Here is a 21,492-nt window from a genome sequence, read left to right as displayed (position 1 = left end):
TAGCACTAATTTTCTTTGAGCACATTAAAGCTGTATCAGTCTACCCTTTTCTGACTTGCTGTTAAAAGTCCTTTGTCAGTTCCTCCTTTGATGATAATTTTTTTCTCTGGTTGCTTTAAGATTTTCTCTATGTCTTGGTTTTCTGAAGTTTCATTATGAGTTGTTGAGGCATGGGTTTTATTTTATTCTGCTTGGGATCCACTGAGTGTCTTAAATCTGTGAATAGGTATCTTTCATCAGTTCTGAAAAATTCTCAACCCCTATCCTCTTTTCCCTCTTTTGTCTCTTCCTGGAATGCCAAAGTTAGAACTTTGTACAGCATTCTCCACATCTTCTACACACTTCTGTGTATTTTTTCCATTTTCTTCTCTCAGTCCTGCATGCTGCATAAGGTCTTCTGCCCCACCTTCCAGTTCATTATTTCTCCCTCATAGTGTCAGTATGTTGCAAATGTGATTATTGAGTTTTAAATTTCAATTACTATCTTTATTTTTAGTTTGGTTCTTTTTTTCAGATAGAGTATGTAACTTTTCATAGTCTCCTTACAGTTATTTTCAAGGTTGTCATTTCCATAAACATGGAAACCTGGGTTTTTAAACCTGGCTCTGACAGCAGAAGTCTCTGCAGAGGGCTTCCCTGGTGGCGCAGTGGTTAAGAATCCGCCTGCCAATGCAGGGGACAAGGGTTCAAGCCCTGGTCCGGGAAGTTCCCACACGCCGCGGAGCAATGAAGCCCGTGTGCCACAACTACTGAGCCTGCGCTCTAGAGCCCAAAAGCCACAACTACTGAGTCCTCATGCCCCAACTACTGAAGCCTGCGCGCCTAGAGCCCGTGCTCTGCAACAAGAGAAGCCACCGCAATGAGAAGCCTGCGCACCGCAACAAAGAGTAGCCCCCGCTCACCGCAACTGGAGAAAGCACGCACGCAGCAAGGAAGACCCAACGCAGCCAAAAATAAATAAATAAAATAAATAAATAAATTTAAAAAATAAAATAAAAAAAGAAGTCTCTGCGGGTATATTTCTTCTGTCTGTCGTTTTGCTGGTTGGTTCTTGTTCCCTTTATGCTTAGTTATCTTTGACTGGATAACTGGTCACTGTCTTTAAATTATTTTGGGGGGTACTCTGAAGCCTAGTTTGAATGTGTCCCCCTCCAGAGAGGCTTTATTTTGGTTTTGCCAGGCACCTGATAACAATTGAGATCTCTTCACACCGAATTCATGGCTTAAACGCCTCTGGCCCACCCAGGCTAAGTGTACCCACAGTACATATCCACAACAGGGTATTCTGTGGCTACAAATTCTTGAAGACTTTTTGTCTCTTTTCTTTTTAGTTCTTTTGCCTTGCTTATTGCCATGGCAGGCTTTCCTGCAGTCCCTTGATGTTGAGGGGTAGGGAAGGCAGATTTAGATCTGGTTTAGCCTCAATCTGTGTGTGTATTAATTTGGGGAAATTGTAAGACTTATGTCCTATAAGACTCTTCAGTTTCTGTGGGTTCCAGGCCTTGACTTGTGGCCATCTAGCCCCTTGTGGGCACAGCAGTAATGACAGATGATCTTAGGGGTTTTGACCATCCAATAGTCTTCCTGCCATTTCTATAGCAGGCTTTCATCCAGATATTGACCTGGAAGTTCTTTATTGTGTTTTCAAATCTTTGATTATTTTAAGGTAGTGGTATTTATTTAAATCTATTTTAGCAGTATTTTTTGCTGTTGTTTTCAGCAAGAGTTTTGATCTGAGTAAACCAGCTTGCTATTAACAGAAACCAGAAGCCTCGAGAGAGTTTATAACTGGGTCTTAATGAAGGCATTTTGAGCATGAAAAACAAAAACGATGAGAAATTATCCCAATTTAGAATGGAGGAAAGAGATCTAGGCTGAAATGGCAAGGGGCATACGCCAACACTATGCTTTTAAAGGAGGTGAGACAGAACCCTTCACAGTGCTCCTGAAAACTGACCCCATCTATGGGTCATGTGGCAGGAAAACATTTTGACATATTTGACAAGAATTTTCCCCACGTTCCTTCATGTGCCTATTTCCTGCCAGCATCTCTCAGCCTTGACTCTCCAACAACCTCTGTTCAATCATCTGTCTCAGGTTCTCCCTCCATTCTTTCCACCACTGCTGCCTCTCTCACCTGGGTCAGAATATGAGGGAAAGGTTCACAGCAGTCACTAGTATTCCCAGATTACAGCGGAATATTCTCCCAAGGGGAAAAAGGTATATATACATGTACTTTTCATACAAGTTTCAAGATTTCATGGAAACCGTGTAAAAAATCCAAGCACCAAGCCTGTGATGCAGACAACGCAATCAAATTCAATAAACATTTCCTGATGACCTGTTATGTGCTAGGAATCATGCAGAGTTCTAGATCTAGATAAAAACGACACCATTCCTATCCTAAAGGTGCTTGAGCTTACTGTGATAATATAATAAAAACATTGTCCACACAAACATATCCAGGGTGAGTACTCTTTAAAGGACTTTATACAATTATTTTGCCTGCTTAAAAAAAAACGCCAAAACCCAGGAAGATTAGATGCACTATAAATTCCAATTACAGCAGAAAGAGTAGGGGGCTAGCTACAGATTTTAGTGGTTTGTAGCCACATGGCTAAACAAGTAAAGAATGAAGGACACAGCGCAGTGGTCACACTGTAGGAATCAGCAGTGCTTACACAAGAGGCCCCTCCCCCTGTACCCTGGACATGGAAGTCCATGTTCCCATAGGGAGCTGGGACCAATGGCAGTGGTAAGAGGGCATCCATGGGACACCAACGAGAAATGCAAGGTGTACACAGCTCCTAAGAGCCCTGGATAAGGAGGAACATCAATCTTGTATTTGATATTAGGGGAGAAGGCAGAAAGACTAGAAATTTAGCCACATCTTCCAACAGTCGAGATTACAGTGAAGAGGGTTCTTAATGCAGCTTTAGAACATTTTCAGATCAAATATGTTCCCTCTGTCTTATTCTCTACCATTTTCTTTGCAATTTGCTGAAAAGCTAATGTGTACAACAAAACCCTGAGTAGGATTCCCCAGTGAGTTAAGACAGAGTGAGTTCCTTAGTCTGTGACTGCATAGTGAAATTGCATCATGCACTTAAATTTATACAAATTCAGCTATTTGATCTCAGAAATAAAGAAATAATTTAAATAATATTAACAGTACCTCTCTCCTCTTGGAATGAACACAAACCAGAAGTGAATCTGCCTTTCCTTCCAAACACCTCAGTTCCTTTGTACCGCCCATGATGAGAACCTGTTCCCTCACTGGATGAGAGTCTGGGGTTTAAAAACAGGTGATTTTCCTATCACTTGTCCTTAAATGCAATCCATCTGTGTCCTCTAGTACTTAGCAGTAATCAAAGTGGAAAATGGCTATGTTGGATTTATGGAAAGGCCATATGTCAGTCTCCAGCATGGCTCCTTTCTAAGGATGTGTTTAAGGGTTATTTTGTCATGATTTTGTATAATATGCTAAATGTGGAATCCAAACCTTGCTGGCGTGACTCTAAGTGCAAAACATCTCCTTTTTTTGTTGAGAAAGAGCAATTTAGACAACTAACTAGCACATTTAGGTTGCTAAAAGGATAGTTTGCCATGAAGAATTTAGTTTGGCTATTTCAATTCAATGGCTTTTTATAGAAGACCTACTGTGTGCAAGGCATTGTTAGGTGTTGCTGGGGATTTGGTGAAGATTCCTGGTATTCAATAGTTTTAACTGCCTGTATCGAGCTTCACAGAGAAGGTGAAAACCAAAGACAAAAGGAGGAGGGTGGGATACCATCTGCCTTGGGAGATTGAGGAAGGCTTCTGGGAGGAGGAGATACTTAAGAATAGTCCAGATTTCAGCTGATGGCTAGTAACAACAGTTGGCCATCTGCCACAGAGTTTGGCGCTTCATCCAGCAATCCTGAAAGTATCTCCATTTTGTAGATGAGAAATCTGGTGGTTGCAAAGTTTAAATAACTTGCTCCAGGTCACAGTATGTGAAAGAGCTGGGCCTCAAATCCAGATGAGTCTTGTAAGGTAACAGCCCTACCTATTATAAGGATAATGTTAACTTAACCAGGTCCCAGAACACTCAATAACAAACCAGCACTTGGTAAATGTTAGTTCCCTTCCCATCTTTCTATATTGTGTCCCTTTACAGCATCTAGCTCAGAAGTAAATGTTTAAGAAAAGGACCAAGAAAAAATGGGCTGGAGGATAGGGTTGATGTGTGTAGGGCAGGAAACTGGTACAAATCACTGGGACCTGGCAGGCTGGAAGAGGACCCAGTGCAAATCCCACGTAAAGGTTTCTAGCTGGTCTTCTATTGCTAAGGAGTTGAAAATAAGATCTTCACGAGGACACCTAAACCTACTATCTATAAATATTTGTTGACTGATTTCCGGAAGAAATACACACACACACACACACACACACACACACACACACACACTAATATATGGTATATATCTAATACACCATATCTATTTATCTATCTATCTATCTGGATATCATGTGAGGGTAGCTATTTTTATTTTTTTCTAACTCATCTACAGTGAGCATTATTGTTTGTCTGCTCAGTATGTCCTTCCCATGCGGGGGATTTCCCCATCCCCTGGCAGCTTGGACTTAAGCATGGCCATGTGGCCTCAGTACAAACTGTAAGGTGTTCCTGTCCGAGCTGAATCTTGAGAGACTGGTGATCAGCTGGTGATAATTCACAGTGGAACCCAACAGTATAGAGGGCACGTCCAGGGTGAAAAGCTGCAGTAGCACCAATGGACAGGATGCAGGACCATGGTGCCTATGCAGTGCCCATGGCACTATGCTGCGTGCACAGATCCTGGGTGGAGTCATGGGTGGGCCTTGTTCCCCAGCAAATATGCATCTGATACATACCTAGAGTTAGTGTCTGTTGTTTTCAATCAAGAGCCCTGCGTAGTACAGTAGCCAATAACCCGCCCACAAACAAAAGATGGTATGGCCCTCTCAACTGTAGTTTTGAAACCTGAAAGAAAGCCCCAGATGTCACGTTGATTTTAACAATAGTCAAAGCAAGTTTGGGGTAGCAAGTAGCCATTCCAAATTAGCCCTGGGTTTGGTTATCATTTATGGAAATTATGCTCTTTTCTCTCTTAGGTATATGGGTGGTAAGGAAACAGTCTGAATCAATCATCAAACCAGGCCTGACCCTTGGCTCTGTGTGGCTCAGCTGATTTCTTGGTTGGTTTCTTATTTTATCAGAAGCCAGGTCAGACTGTCCACGTGGAATGTTCATAAAAACCAAAGCCTTAGTGTGAACATTTTCTTTGAGGTCAGAGTAATTTACAGTCTGTCCAGAGAAGCTTTTAGAGATGTAGAATGTGATGTTGAATGTGACTGTAATCCACAGTGCACTCTCATTACCCTTCCCTCCTATTAGAAACTGATTCTGGCATGGTTCCTTCAGGTGGAAAGTGACTCTGTCAGCAATTGCTGTTTCTTTTTTCACACATTGGTGTTCCCCCAACCAAAGTATTAAAGCCTCTCTAATGTTCCTTTAGGAAAGGTTAAATACAGTTATCACCAACATTTGGAGTCTTGTATCTGCCTGTTATTTCTACTGTGATTTTCTCCTTGGACAATTAGCAATCATGTAGAGTGGAAGAGCTTTCCCTCAAATCCTGGGCTTGACTATTCTCTATGCCAAGTGATCCTGAAGGAAAACATAGCCAAACAAGGCACTTAGCCCTGGCCATGGTTATAGCATGTGTCTCCTTTTCTCCCTACCCCTGTGAATCTTCCTTGCACTTTAGGAACAGGTGACACTGTCACCAAACTATTTGTGACAACTTGCAGCTTGACTCTAGACAGGTCCAGAGAACACACTGGCCCCTTTCAATAGCTGTGTTGAAGCTGACAAAGAGGGCAGTCAATTCATCTTTGTATATGGCTATTAGAGTTCCTATAACTTTCAGGGTAGGGTAATGTGATTGTTAATTTTATGTGTCAACTAAGCAGGATCATGGGTGCCCAGCTATTTAACTAAACATTATCTTGGGGGGAGGGGGTGTCTGTGGGGGTGTTTCCAGATGAAATTAGCATTTGAGTTGGACTGAGTAAAGCAGATGGCCCTCCCCAGTGTGGGGCAAAAAAGTGGAGGAAGGGAGAATTTGCTCTCTGCCTGTTTGAGCTGGGACATCAATCTTCTCCTGCTTTTGGACTGAGACTTAGACCTTTGGCTTCCCTGGTTCTCAGACCTTTGGACTCAGATTGAATTACACCACTGTCTTACCTGAGTTTCCAGCTTGCAGATGGCAGATCACAGGACTTCTAAACCTCCATGACTGTATTCCTCATAATAAATTTCATTTTATGTATATATATATATATATATATATATATATATATATATATATACACACACACACACACACACACACACACACATGTATTCGTTCTGTTTCATGAAGAACCCTAATACAGGTGGTGTCTCTTAATAGTGCCCATAGTGCTCACTTCCTGATATCATGTTTTTTAACCTGCTTAAATTCATGCCCTCTTTGGTTAAATATAAAAATTCTCCCATACCATATATTGGTCATTACATCTTTCACAGATTTCCGGATGTGAAGAAGATGTTAAGTTTAATTTTCTTTAAACCTATCATTTATTTTAAAACTTCCCAAATATGGAAGCATATTGAATATGCCTTTTAGAAATGAAGTAGATTCCCTGGAGATTTGGGTCAGCTAGCATAGGGAGAGGCCCCTGGTTAACAGTTATGGATTATGGCAAACCTGCAGGGTGGTGGATCCAACAGCCATTCTCAACCTTCTCCTTATAGCCATCCACTTGAAACAGTGACTAGATTTTCCAGATTTCTTTGCAGTGAGGAATGGCCATGTTACATAGTTATTGTACCAGTGATATGCAAGTAGAAGTCTGCCAGGTTCTGAAGGTTCTGGGAAAACCTTTGCTTTTACTAATAAAGGGGACAGACATAGCTGGCTCAATCTCTTCACATCTTCTTCTTAACTTGGGGAAGTTCGCCACCTCTAGCAACCTCAGCCTTTTCAGTGTAAACTGATAATAATACCTAACTCATGGATTGCTGCAAGAGTTATAAAGATAATATATTTGAAATGAGGATACCATTTTAAAAATATTAACTCATTTTTTTTGCACCTCATATTTCCTTTTTTGTGTGTGTGCTAAAATTCCCCACCCCCATCCCCTTTTTCATGGTCAACTATTCTATGATTACTACCACAGGGATGAGATGTACTGTATAAAAACAGAAGTCCCTTTTAGTCACTGAGTAGGTGTAGATGAGTAAAGAAAGGACACAGGACATAGACCATAGAATTCAACAATTTGGATGTTTTAAAATTTGTAAATATCAGTACTTGACTTCCACTTCCAGGAAAATGAAATAGATGGATTTTTCCCTAGTCTTCTCCCTAAGTATAAGACACCAGCTAGGGACCCCAAGACCCAAATAATGACACAATGGTGAGTACCCTGGGTTCTCTCTTTGTATTTACTATACATCCCAGAATTGGAGCTGAAGAAGCCAGCAATCTGGAAACACCGATGGGCACAAACAAATAAACAAAAAAGCCCAAATAAGAGCCTGTTCTTACTGACCAATGGACCAGGAAAGAGGCAGTCTAGAGAGACAGAAAACTTTTAGATGATAAACACTCAACTCTAGCCAAACACCACAGAAAAAAATGCTGCCCCACCCCACTCATGCCAGCAAAGACCAAGTAGTGAGCCTAGACTTCCACCCTGGTCAGACTATGATGAGGTGTCCCAGCCCTCTTGCTGCAGTGGTGTCAGAGAAGGCCAGCACAGAGCTGGATCCTTCGTCCCCACTGGATGATAAGGAGGCCCAGCTCTCCACAGTGTGGAGATGATGTGGGGAGCCTGGACTTCCCCCTCTACCTGTTAGTAAGGAGGTACCCCTCCATTCTGCTGGAGTGATATCAGTGGAGAGTTAGCAGTAAGGCGACCACCTTCCCCTCCACCCCCAGCATGTTAGTGGAGGCCACGTGGGGAAAACAATGTGACACTCTTACCCCTCCCAGCTAGAGAGGTATCAGTGGAGGCTTAGTGTGGCCTCCCTCCACCTAACAGTAACAGGGAGCTCCCCCCATCCTGCTTTTAGGTGTCAAAGGAGGCTACATAGTGAACCTGAACTTCTACCTGCATCTGGAAATGAGATGCCCCTCTTCTTCCCCCATCACTAGAGCAGTGTCAGAGGAAGTCAGCTAAAACAGAAGGTTCAAATAAGGTCAAGAGTCAAACATAATACCCAAAATGTCCAGATTCCAATTGAAAATCACTCATCATACCAAGAACCAGGAAGATTTCAAACTGAATGGGAAAATACAATCAATAGATGTCAACACCAAGATACCAGAATTGTTAGAATTATCTAACAAGGGTTTTAAAGCAGCCATCTTAAAAATGCTTCACAAGCGATTACGAACATACTTGAACAAATGAAAAGTAAAAAGAAAGTCTCAGCAAAGAAACAAAGTATATAACAAGAAGAATATTTGTGTTATCAGAGTCCTGGAAGGAGAGGAAAAAGAGGATGAGGCTGAAAAAATATTCAAAGAAATAATGACCATAAACTTCCCAAATTTGGCAAAAAACATAAACCAACAGATTCAAGAAGCTGAGAGAACTCCAAACATGATAAACCCAAAGAAATCCATACCAAGGCTATATCATAGTCAAACTTTTGAAAACTGAAGACAAAGAGAAAAATCTTGAAAGCAGCAAGAGAAATGCAACTTATAGGGGGTAAACCATCTGAATGCTGGCAGATTTCTCATCAGAAACCATGGAAGCAAAGGAAGTAGCATGATATTTTTCATATGCTGAAAGAAGGCACTGTCAGCTCAGAACACTGTATCAAGCAAAAATAACCTTCAGGATTGAAGGGGAAACTCAAGACATTTTCAGATGAAGGAAAACTAAGAAAACTTGTCACCAGTAGACCTGCTCTAAAACAGGGGTCCGCAACCCCCAGGCCATGGACTGCTACTGGTCCTTAGCCTGTTAGGAACTGGGCAGCACAGCAGGAGGTGCGCAGCGGGCAAGCAAGCAAAGCTTCATCTGCCGCTCCCCATCATTACCCATCACTCGCATTACCGCCTGAACCATTTCCGCCCCACCCACTGCCACTCCGTGGAAAAATTTTCTTCCACGAAACCGGTCCCTGATGCCAAAAAGGTTGGGGACTGCTGCTGTAAAAGAATGGCTAAAGGAAATTCTCTAAACAGAAAGGAAATGATAAAAGAAGGAAATTTGAAACATCAGGGTGAAAAAAAAGAACTTGAAAGCAAAATATGGGTAAATACAATAGACTTTCCTTTTCCTGTCATGTTTTCTAACTATGTTTGATAATTAGGCAAAAAGTATACCACTGTCTAATATGGTTCTAATGAATGTGGAGGAAATATTTAAGACAATTATATCAATATCATAGGTGAGAGAGGGTGAAAATATGTAAAGGGTGATAAAGTTTCTACACTTCACTTGAACTGGTAAAATAATATCAGTAGACTTTGATGTTACATACATGTAGTGTAATACCTATACCAACTGCTAAAATAGCTATAGAAAGAGATATGCTAAAAAAACTATAGACAAACTAAAATGGAATTCTTTAGAAAGTTTAGGTAACCCACAGGTAGTCAGGAAAAAGGAAACAGAAGTGAAAAACAGAGCAAATAGAAAACAAAAAATAAAACGACAAACTTATGTCTTGACAGATCAATAGTTACACTAAATGTAAATGGTCTGAATATCGATACACTAATTAAAAGACAAGAATTGACAGAGTGGATTAAAAACTGACCCAATTACATGTTATCTATAGGAAACTCACTTCAAATATAATGACACAGGCAGATTGAAAGGAAACGGATGGAATAAGATATATCATACAAACATTAGTCAACAGAAAGCATAGATGGCTATATTATATTAAATAGACTTCAGAGCAAAGAAAATTTCCAGAGACAGAGAGGGAAATTATATAATGATAATAGCAATAAAAAAGACACAGCAATCTCAAATGTGTATGCACCAAAAATAGTGCCACAAACTATGTAAGGCAAAAATGGACAGAACTGAACAGAGAATTAAACAAATTATAGCTGGAGACTTCAACACCCCTCTCTCAACGACTGATAAAAACAACTAGACAGAAAGTCAGCAAGGACATAAGGGAACTCTATGAACTGAATAACATCATCTACAAACAGGATCTAATCAACATATATAGACCATTCTACCATACAATACCAGAATACACATTCTTTCCAAATGCCCACAGAATATACACCAAGATAAACCATATCTTGGGCCATAGAAAAAAAATTCTAAAGAAAAAAATTTCAAAGAATTTAAATAATACAGAGTGTGTTATCTGATGACAATTGAATCAAACTAGAAATCAATAACTGAAAGGTAACAGGAAAATCTCCAAACACTTGAAACCTAGATGATACACATCTAAATAATCAATGGATCACAGAGGAAGTCTCAAGGGAAAGAAAAAAATACATTGAAAGGAATGAAAATGAAAATAAAACATATCAGAATTTGTGGATCACGGCTAAGGCAGGGAAGTTTATAGCACTAAATGCCTACATTAGCAAAGAGGAAATCTCAAATCAATTACCTAGGTTTCTGTCTCAAGAACCTAGAAAAAGAAGAGCAAAATAAACCCAAAACGCTTAAGCAGAAAGAAAAAAAAGTTGACCCTTTAACAACACAGGTTTGAACTGCGTGGGTCCACTTACACACAGATTTTTTTCAATCAATATGTACTACAGTAGTGTGCGATCTGTGGTTGGTTGAATCTGTGGATATGGAACCCAGATATGGAGGGTCGATTTCAAAGTTATACAGGGATTTTTTACTGTGTGAAGCGTCAGCGCCACCAGCCCCCACATTGGTCAGGGGTCAACTGTAATAAATATAAGAGCAGAAATCAGTGAAATGAAAACAGAAAAATAATAGAGAAAATCAATGAAGCGAAGAGCTTGTTCTTTGAAAAGATCAATAAAGTAGACAAATCTCTAGCAAGACTGACAAAGGAACAAAAAAGAGAGGAGACACAAATTACCAATAACAGGAATGAATACAGACTCTGGGCAGACATCAGAAGGATAATAAAGGAATACTACAAATGACTCTACATAAATATGACAACTTAGATGAAATGGGTCAATTTCTAAAAGAAACACAAATTACCACAACTAATCTAATATGAAACGGATAATTTGAATAGCTTTATGACTCTTAAGAAAATTGAATTTATAATTTTAAAACTCTCCAAAGAGACTCTCCAGGCCCAAATGATTTCACTGGAGAATTCTACCAAATGTTTAAAGACGAGTTAACACTAATTCTACACAGTCTCTTCTAGAAAAAAGAAAATAGAGAACTTTTCACTTCATTTTATAAAGCTAGTGTTACCCTAATACCAAAACTAGGCAGAGATAGTACCAAAAATAAAAGTAAAAAACCCTACAGACCAATATCCCTCATGAACTTAGGCACAAAAAGTCTCAAAAAATATTAGCACATATAATTCAGCAATACATAAAAATAATTATACACCAGGGCCAAGTTGGGTTTATTTACCAGGGATGCAAGGCTGCTCCAATATTTGAAAAAAGTGTAATCCACCACATCAATGGGCCAAAAAAAATCACATGATAGTATCAGTTGATGCAGAAGAAGCATGTGACAAATTGCAACACCTATTCATGATAAAATCTCTCAGAAAAGTAGGAATAGAGGGAAACTTCCTCAACTTGATACAAAGCATCTATAAAAACCTTTAGCTAACATTATACTTAATGGCAAAGGATTGAATACTTTCCCCCTAAGATCAGGAACAAGGCAAAGATGTCTACTTTCATCATTCTTATTCAGCATAGTGATAAAAGTTCTAACTCATGCAATAAGGCAAGAAAAGAAAAATAAAAAGCATACATATTGGAAAGGAAGAAATAAAACTGTTCCTATTTACAGATGACATGGGTGTCTATGTAGAAAATCTCAAGTAATCTCCATATAACTATAACTAATAAGTGAGTTTAGCAAATTTGCAGGATATAAGATAAACATACAAGAATAATTTATTGCTATATACTAGCAATGAACATGTAGACAATGAAATTAAAAATACAATACCATTTACAATTGCTTTAAAAATTAAGTACTTAGATGTAAATGTAGCAAAACATGTATAAAACTTGTATGCTGAAAACTACATAACACTGATAAAATAAAGAAGATCTAAAATAAATGGAGAGACATCTCTTGTTCATGGATTAGAAGACTCAGCATAGTAGAGATGTCAACTCTCCCCAAATTGATGCAGAGATTTGTACATATTTGCAATTCCTATCAAAATTCCAGCAAAGTATTTTGTACATATAGACAAGATTATTCTAAAATTTATATTGAAAGGCAACGGAACTAGAATGGCTAAAACAATGTTGAAAGGAAAAGTGAGAAGAATAGTCTTTTTAAGTCTTATTATGTAGCTACAGTAACAAGACCATGTGGTATTGGAAGAGGGATATTCACATAGATCAATGGAACAGAATAGAGAATCCAGAAATGGATGCACACATAGATGCTGTACTAATTTTTAACAGAAGTGCAAACACAATTCAATTGAAGAAATATGGGCTTTTCAACGAATGGTACTGGAGCAGTTGAATATCCATAGAGGGAAAAAGAGAACCTCACGCTAAGTCTCATACTTTGCATAAAAATAAACTCAAGATAGATCATGGACTTAAATGTAAAACATGAAACTATAGAGGAAAAATAGGAGAAAAATCTTCATATCTAGAGTTAGGCAAAGAGTTCTTAAACTTGGCACCGCAAACACAATCCATAAAAGGAAAAATTGGTAAATTGAACTTCATCAAAATTGAAAACTTTTTGCTCTGTGAAAGACCCTGTAAAGAGGATAAAAAGACAAGCTACAGACTGGGATAAATATTTGTATACCCCTTGGTAATAATAGAATAAATGACAGTGAATATTGTGAATAAAGGTATATATATATATAGATATATATAGATATAGATATAGATAGATAGATGATAGATAGATAGATAGATAGATAGATAGATAGATAGATAGATAGATAGATATATGCATATGCCTAGTAGTGTATGAATGGGTATGAGTGTGTGGTCTGTTCTGAACTGAAAGAGCAGCATGCTCAAATCCTGGAGATAGAAGTGAGCATGTATATTTTGGGAACTTCAGACCATTCATGGGAAAGTACACATCAATTGGCTGTACTTGGCAGTTGGGGTTCTTATCTACACTGTGTTGTGTTCCTTCTTTTACACAGTGACATGGGTGCAATGCACCAAGTTGTGACGCCAGGAAAAACATCTTTTTATGAAATGCCATACACACTATCTGGGCAATGGTGTTGCATGTCTTTGGTTCTCCAGACCACCCCAGAGGGTGTGCTTCCATTGACCATGAGGGGGCGCCCTCAGCACGTTTATGAGTGTGGGTGGGGCGACTTGCCTCTCCTTCCCCCAAGTGATGAGCCGCTGAAGGGACAGCTCAGCCAGGTCACCACCAATAACACTCCCTAACACCCTGCAGCTCTTTATGGACTGGGTCTCAGACTTCCAGGCTTGTGGAATGATAGAATTTCAGACCAAGGAGGTTCCTAGAGGAGCCAACACACTAAAGATTTTACAAGTGGAGAGACTGAGGCACAAATAGGGAAGGATTCCTTGTTTAAGCGTGCCCAGCAAGCCAGTGACTGAGTCTCTGGGTCTCTGAGCCCCCATCCCAGTGTTTTCTGGCTACTTCACCACGTTTCATGACCCTCTGGGGTAGCCTCCACCTGGGAAAGCGCTACCTGCCCCCCCAGCCCACCTAAATCTTACCCAACTTTCAAATCCCCCCCCATACGTCCCCTGAATTAAACTTTATCATGGCAATTCTTGTCAATACTATTTGGCAATTAAACAAGCATTGTCTTAATGCCTTATCTTCTAAGGTTGCTCTGTCGGCTTGAATACATATGCGTATATATATTGAGATTACTTAACTTCTTAACCAATTATGCATTACCTTATCCAATAAAACTATTTAATTCTCAAGGATGGGCATCATGCTGTGTGTGTGTGTTCTCTCAACAATACCATGCACAGTACCATGCATCAAGTGGATATACAATATTAGTTGATTGGATGCCAGTAACACAAGCTCACTGCAGTGTAATATGTGCCACAAAGGCAGTGTAATATGGAGGTTAATAACATGCTTTCAGGAGTTAGTAGGCTTGGTTTTGACGGGTTGTGTGACCTTGGGCAAGTTGCTTAAGTTCTGAGCCATAGATATATATGGCATACAACATACTTATATACACACGTGTTCACAGCCATAAGCCTTCAGTTGATGGCAGCTATTAAGACTACTAATGTCAGGGGTTAGAAATCACTGAAGGTCTATTAACTCCATGGAATTCTGTGGCCTCAAACTCAACCTTCAACAAACAGAGTCATTTCAACAACTCACAGAAGGGTTACAGGATCCAGGCAGGGACATGTGGGTGTGTGACCATAATTCTCACCCATTCTTATCCCCATCCCACTCTCATCTCCATAAAAAATGGTGATGGGGACTTCCCTGGTGGCACAGTGGTTAAGAATCAGCCTGCCAATGCAGGGGACACGGGTTCGAGCCCTGATCTGGGAAGATCCCACATGCCGCGGAGCAACTAAGCCCGTGCACCACAGCTACTGAGCCTGAGCTCTAGAGCTCGCGAGCCACAACTACTGAGCCCGCACACCTAGAGCCCGTGCGCTGCAACAAGAGAAGCCACCGCGATGAGAAGCCTGTGCACTGCAATGAAAAGTAGCCCTCGCTCACAGCAACTAGAGAAAGCCCGTGCGCAGCAATGAAGACCCAACGCAGCCATAAATAAATAAATAAATAAATAAATAAATAAATAAATAAATTTATTTTTTAAAATGGTTATGTGTATTTGATACATTTTATATATATATATATGTATATATATATTATTTTTAACAGATATTTGCAGGGCATCCCCTCCAAAACACCCCAAACAAACAAGCCGATATCCTGTCCTACAGTTGTTAGCCATATTCTGTCTCTGCATAAATAGTTTCAGCCACTAGACAGTGCTTTAGTTCTTCTCAGTGGCAGCATTTTTGCTTGTTAACACCGGGGAGTCAGCTCTAAAAGCCTTTAAGTGAATCTTTCTTTCTTAACCTACTGCAGAGTGAGCAAATCATTCCCTCTGCTGATTCAGATGTATTATGATGTGCTGGGAAACCTAAGCATTCTCTCACCACATGGAGATTAATTACCTTGAAATATTCATTGGATTAAATGTATTTAAACACGCACTGTTAAAGCTCAGGGCTGCAAAATGCCATACTCAAGATCTATATTGTGGGCATCAAATAATAACTTTATTGTGTGAAGGGAAGGGAGACAGGGAGAGAAGAAGAGTGGAGGAGAGAAAGAGAGGGCGAGAAAGGGCTTATTTAGTACTAGGCCATGGGTGAGACTGATAGCCTCCAAGTCTCTTTCCACAAATCCGCTAAATCCTAGATTCACCTAATACTAGAATTATGTGACGTTGGGCAAAATACTTAACCTCTCTAAGCCTCGGCTTCCTCATCTGTAAAAAAGGAATGATAGGACCTCAGAAGTATGAGTGTTACATGTCTAATACATGAAAAGCTGTGGGCATTGTCTAACACATAGCAGGCACTCCATACAAAACAAGATTCGGGGGTTTTTTCTTTTTGCTCCTTTAGATGCAGAGAAGGCCTTTGTCCTGGTTCTGTGGCACTCTTCTTCCTGCCCTGTGCCAAGGTGTTTCCCCTTAGCTCTGGGAGAAGCATTAGAGCATGGATGTTAAGTGCATGGACTCAGGAGCCAAACAGCCCTGGTCCATGGCCCAGCTCCACCACATACCCACTGTGGGACCTTGGGCAAATTTCTAAACTCCTAGTGCCTCAGTTTCTTTATCTATAAAAGGGGATAGTAATAGTACCTTGTCTCATAGGGTTGTTAGATGGGTCGAATGAGTCATCATTTCTGAAACCATGAGAACAGTACCTGCCGCATAGTTAGTGCTCTGCAGGTGTTGGCTATTCCTATTATTTCAGGTTCAATTCAGGACTCATGTGCATTCACCTCTTAGCTGGCCTTCACACCTAGGGTAGGGGCTGTATTGCCGCCCAGTGCCCCAACCTGTTTGTCTCAGTGCCATGCTCAGATCTTGGAACTTCTAGAAGCCCCTGTGCAGACCTACCTTCTGCATAACGGCACCTGCTCCATGCTCTAAACCTTCCCTCTTTTACTTGTTGAAATTTCCCCCTCCTTAGTAGCCTGATTTGTGGCTGCTGTAGAAAATGGAGCAAACCAACTAATTCATACTAAGATGCTAATGGCTGTTTATAAGCTCTGGGGGAAGAGGCGTCTCATCTGTCTTTTTCTCCACCTATCCCTAGTACCTAACATTTGCCTGAATGTAGAAAGTGCTCAATAAATATCTGTTGCATGACTATTTGGACCTTAGTTGAAAGGCATGCGTCTTGACTGATGGGATTTCAGACATCTTGACAGGCTGGAGAGGAAAATGTGAAAGCAGGGGACTCCTACTTGTGTCCCTCAGACCACAGTGTCTAGGGGAACTTCTACTTCACTTAAGTATACAGCAGTATTTTTTTTTCACTTTTTATTTTGAAATGAATTTTGACTTACAGAAAAGTTGCCCCGAAAGGACCCATCTCTCAGCTCTCCTGGAGGTAAATGTTAACATCTCACCTAGCCGTAGTCCAGTGATCAAAACCATGAAATTAACAGTGGTACTATGAATGTTATTATTAGCACTATTATGATTTGAATTTCACCAGTTCTTCCACTGATGTGGCTCTCACGTTGCATTTAGTTGCCACATCTCCTAGTCTCTACCAACCTGTGACCGTTTCTTCGTCTTTCCTCATCTTTGGTGACTTTGCCACTTTTAAGGCATACCGGTCAGTTATATTGTAGAATATCTGTCAGTTGGGGTTTGTTGGATGTTTCTCACTACTAGATTGAGGTTAAGGATTTTTGGCAGGAATATCTCAGAGTAATGTGACCTTCTCAGCATACATATTGGGGGTAGATGATGTCAATATGCCTTATTACTGGTGATAATTAACCTTGAGCAGTTGGTTAAGGTGGTGTCTGCTGGGTTTCTCTACTGTAAAATTGTTATTTTCCCGTTATAATTAATAAACATCTCGGGGGAAATACTTTGAAACTATGCAAATGTTCTGTTTCTCCTCAAACTTTCTCATACTAATTTGAGCATCCATCGGTAGGTTTTGCCTGTGATAACTATTACTGTGGTGTTTGCCTAATTGTGATTTTTTACATTTCTCATTTCTTCTACATTTATTTCTTGGAATTCTTTAAGGAAGAGCTGTCCCTTCTTCCCCATTTATTTATTTATGCAATTGAAAGTTTATATCAGTATGGAATCATGGGTGTTTATTTTATTTTATGGATTATTACACAGTCCTTATTTTAGTTATTTCTCATTTTGTTCCAGTTTTGGCCAATGGGGTTGCCTTCAGGTTGGTGGTGTGTCTTGTCACGTGCCCCATTTTTTCCCTGAGCCCTCCCATAAGGTCATATTTGGTAACCGTGGAGATCACCTGGGCATATACCCCATCATACACTGGGGGGAAGGTCCAAGAAGGCAGGCTGCTGTTAGGGGCAGTTGGGCTTAGAAGCCAGGTCTCCTGAATGCCTGTCCTGCTCTTCGCCAAGGGACCTGTTGCCTCTCTACACTTCACAGCCTTTGTTTACCAAGAAATTCATGTAATCCCAGGCATCCCTCCCATTTATTTATTTATTTATTTTCACAAACACACCAGAGAAATTTATTGGGAAATTTGTCCAATGGAGATTTGCAGTCATGAATATGAACCAAGACCATGCCTCATGGTTGTTTTGCTCTAGCCATGCCACTCTTCTACAGGCACAGAGCAGGTAGATAATTAAGTTCATCCCACACACATTTGCAGAGAGAGGGCCCAAGGGAAGTCAAGTTGTTCAGGGGAGAGATTACAATAATTAAGTATAGAATCTGAACTGGGTAAAGAAAGATACAAGGGTTTGTCAGGGGTGATGGTTGTAAAAAACATTGGTAGGGTCAATAGATTGGAAGACCTTATCACATCTGAAGAAACACTCTATTAGGGGTATTTGAAAGGTGAACTGGAAGGAGAGAATAAAGTAAAAAGAGAACGGAACTCTAGAAAAAGCAATGTGGGCAACAGTACACTGATCGGTAATGGTAAGGTCCAGAGCCACACTATTCAATGGAATAGCCACTAGCCATATGTGGGTATTTAAACATAAATTAATTTAAATAAAATTTAAAATTCAATTCTTTAGTTGCACCAGGGACATTTCAAGTGCTCCACAGCCATGTGTGGCTAGTGGCTACCACATTGGACAGCACTGATACAGAACATTTCCATCATCACAGAAATTTCTAGTGAGTATAGCACTGCTTTAGTACGACCATGGGAGTGAGAATGGAGACAAGAGTAGGGATGGGGGTAATATCAGGGGGAGCCCTGTTTGCTACACAGCCCTCAGGGAGAGGAGTTCTGGTAAGGGAATTGTGAAGATGGAGTCGAAGTGCCATGAACTCCTGTTTTCTACCAGTCCCCAGGGTCATCACCTGCTCGTCAGCATGCCCAGTCACATCTGTCACTAAGGCCGGCCTCCTGTCCTTTACCTGGGGCTGCACTGCACTACTACCAGAAGAGTCAGCCACATGCTGGCCTTTTCACTAGGTGATTGCCAAAGATACCTTGTCTGAGGCATCTGAGATCCCAGTCAATCCCCAACTGCAGGCGGACAGAGAAGACCCTCACTGTCTGTTCTCATGTGCAGAGGTACCCAAAGTCTTCAGGAAGATGCAGCTCACCTGTCTCGCAGATTCCCGGCGAGAAGAAAGGAATGGGGCTGGGGATGGGAACTGGGACTTCTGGCTCTGTTATATTAGACTAGGACCTCGGTTTCTGTTTTGACAACTAAGTAAGTAGCATATGGAATTGTCAGTCCAGAACAGGGTTCATGGGCACAAGGGGAAAACCTCACTAAAGTTCTTTCCCAGGGAGACGAGGAGGCAGCATGGCTTAAGTCCTAAAATTTCCATTAGCTGGCGGGGAGACCATGAGACATACCAGATCAGGTTAGACCTTTACTGAGGAGAGGAGACAGTGCCGCTTCTTGCCATCCCTTAGGGGTTGATGATTTCAATGTGGAACTGCAGGTGAGTGGCTGTGACGACACAGTGGCCCCGGAGAAGAGCACAGGTCTGGCAGTTGTGGCATTGCCAGCGGTACTGGATGATGTAAATGGCGTTGAGCACCTGGCAGTATCGCCAGTGGATACGCCACATACGGACCAAAGACTGGAGCTTGACCACTGCCCTCTCTGTGTGTGCGTAGGAAATCAGGGCTGCCCTCTGCTTCTTCTGCCACAGCCTGTCCATTTCCTGGTCAGTTTCCACCAGCACTGAACGATCCAGGCCCTGAGGGCTGCGTGTAACAACGTCTGGCGTACCAGGGTGCCACGCCACCAGGCCTGGATCTTCTTGGCTGCTTTTATTCTTTCTTTTGTATTTTTCTCTTTTTTCTGCTGCTGCTGCTTCTGCTTCTTGTTCTGCTTCAACCTAATTTCTTCTTCGGAATCCTCAATCACAATGAAAATTAAATTGCCGTCTGTCTGTCCACTTCCCTTCTGTCAGAGACGTATCCGAGCTCAGAGTAGAAAGATAGGGCACTTGGGTGCCGTTCCTCCAGTGAGGCCCATCCACATCCTTTCTCATTATCAGTCACACAGGAGGGCAGGAGGGACCATGGCAGGATAGCTCCATACATCTCTCTAGTGTCTCCTCAGACTTAGCACTTCCTGTCTTCCCTGGATTCAAGTTTCAGTACCTCAGTGCGCCATAGGAAACTAGAGAGACTAGATGAATCTGGGTTCCAGTCTTGACACAGACCCTTTCTGGCTGTGTGAACTTGAGGCAGGAGATAGATGGGCCCCAGGCTGAGTAGCTGGAGTTTGTCCCCTGTGGTCAGATACTCCAAGATGAAGATAATAGCAGGAACAAGAGAGGAGGTGAGCCTTTCGGTGGAGGGGACGGAGGGGGTGAAGGTGGACGCTCTTTTTCCTTCTTTTTCTTCTCTCTCTCTTTTACTAATGTGGTTTCATCAAGGTCTTCTATCACGATTTGACAAACGTGGCCATCTTTACAAATCTGCGGGGCTCCAGGCAATTCTCCGTGCGGTGTCCCTCCGGGTGCTTGCTCAGCCCTCCAGGCTGCTCCATGCTTACACCACCTCCACGTGGATATGAGCTCCTGTGATTGCCCTCCTCGAAGTAGGGGAAGGAAGGGCTGGAAAGAAGAGCCCCAGCGTAGTAGTTTTCCACTTGGAAGTGTCTTATTTCACTTCTGCTCCCTTTTTATGGGCTCAACAGCCATGCAGCTGTGTCTAACTTCAAGGAGAAGGAAAATACAATCTTCCAACCTGCTTAAATAGATTGTAAGAGATTTCGTGCTGTGGTCTTGCCGCGGTCCCTTCGCGAGTTCCCTCGTGCCACACGCGGTCTGCGTGTTGGGAGGGGGGTCGTCCCACGCCCCTCGGTCAGGGCCCAAGGTGGTGGGACCGCGCCCAGGCCGCCATCATTAACTGCGCGCCACCTCCCATCCCTCCCATTTCTGATTCCCAGGGCTCAGCCTGTCACTGGGAGGTTGGGAGTCATGGCTCTCTCTCCACTTATGCCTGACAACTCCTGGAGCCAAGTGCCATGGAGGACTGGCCTTCTCTGGTGGCTCTTTGCGTCTTACCCAGCTTCTGGCAAGCAGTCAATAGTTTGGGAAGGTAAACCTTTAGCTTATCATTATTGTTGCTGTTATATGACTGTAAAAGTAAAGCGTCTCATTTTTCAGCTGGTGTTGACAGCCAGAGCTTTTTTAAAAAGTGTAGGTACAATGTATTTCTTACTCACATAATAATGGTTCAAATGCAAATGAGGCTGGTTAAAGGAACCAGGACGTCTAAGCTGAAAACTCTTTCCTCTACAGAGAGAGCAGTAAGTGAAAGAATGCCACCAGGAAACATCAAGACATATCCAGAGTGTGGAATGTTCTACAAGAAAATTGGCCTGGACTCTTTACAAAGTCAGTGTCATAAAAACATAAAACAAAATACCATGTGTCAATCCTTGATGGGATCCTGATTTTTAAAAAGTTATAAAAGTCATTTTGGAGACATTTGAGGAGATCTGAACTCGAACTGGATATTAGACACCAGGAAATTATTAATTTCCTTAGGTGTAATCATGGTATCATCATTCTGTAGAAGAACATCTTTGTTCTTA

The 21,492-nt window shown here is 41.4% G+C and overlaps 1 pseudogene; it reads right to left on the bottom strand.

Moving 5' to 3' along the window:
* Positions 1–19,345: 19,345 nt before the first annotated feature.
* LOC132365123 (IQ domain-containing protein F2-like) lies at positions 19,346–20,439 on the bottom strand (annotated as a pseudogene).
* Positions 20,440–21,492: the final 1,053 nt, after the last annotated feature.

The sequence above is a fragment of the Balaenoptera ricei genome, chromosome 4, assembly GCF_028023285.1.
Source record: "Balaenoptera ricei isolate mBalRic1 chromosome 4, mBalRic1.hap2, whole genome shotgun sequence".
In the NCBI taxonomy this organism is placed as follows: Eukaryota; Metazoa; Chordata; class Mammalia; order Artiodactyla; family Balaenopteridae; genus Balaenoptera; species Balaenoptera ricei.
Note: the sequence above shows the minus strand (reverse complement) of the source record. Positions and strands in the feature narration are given on the sequence as shown.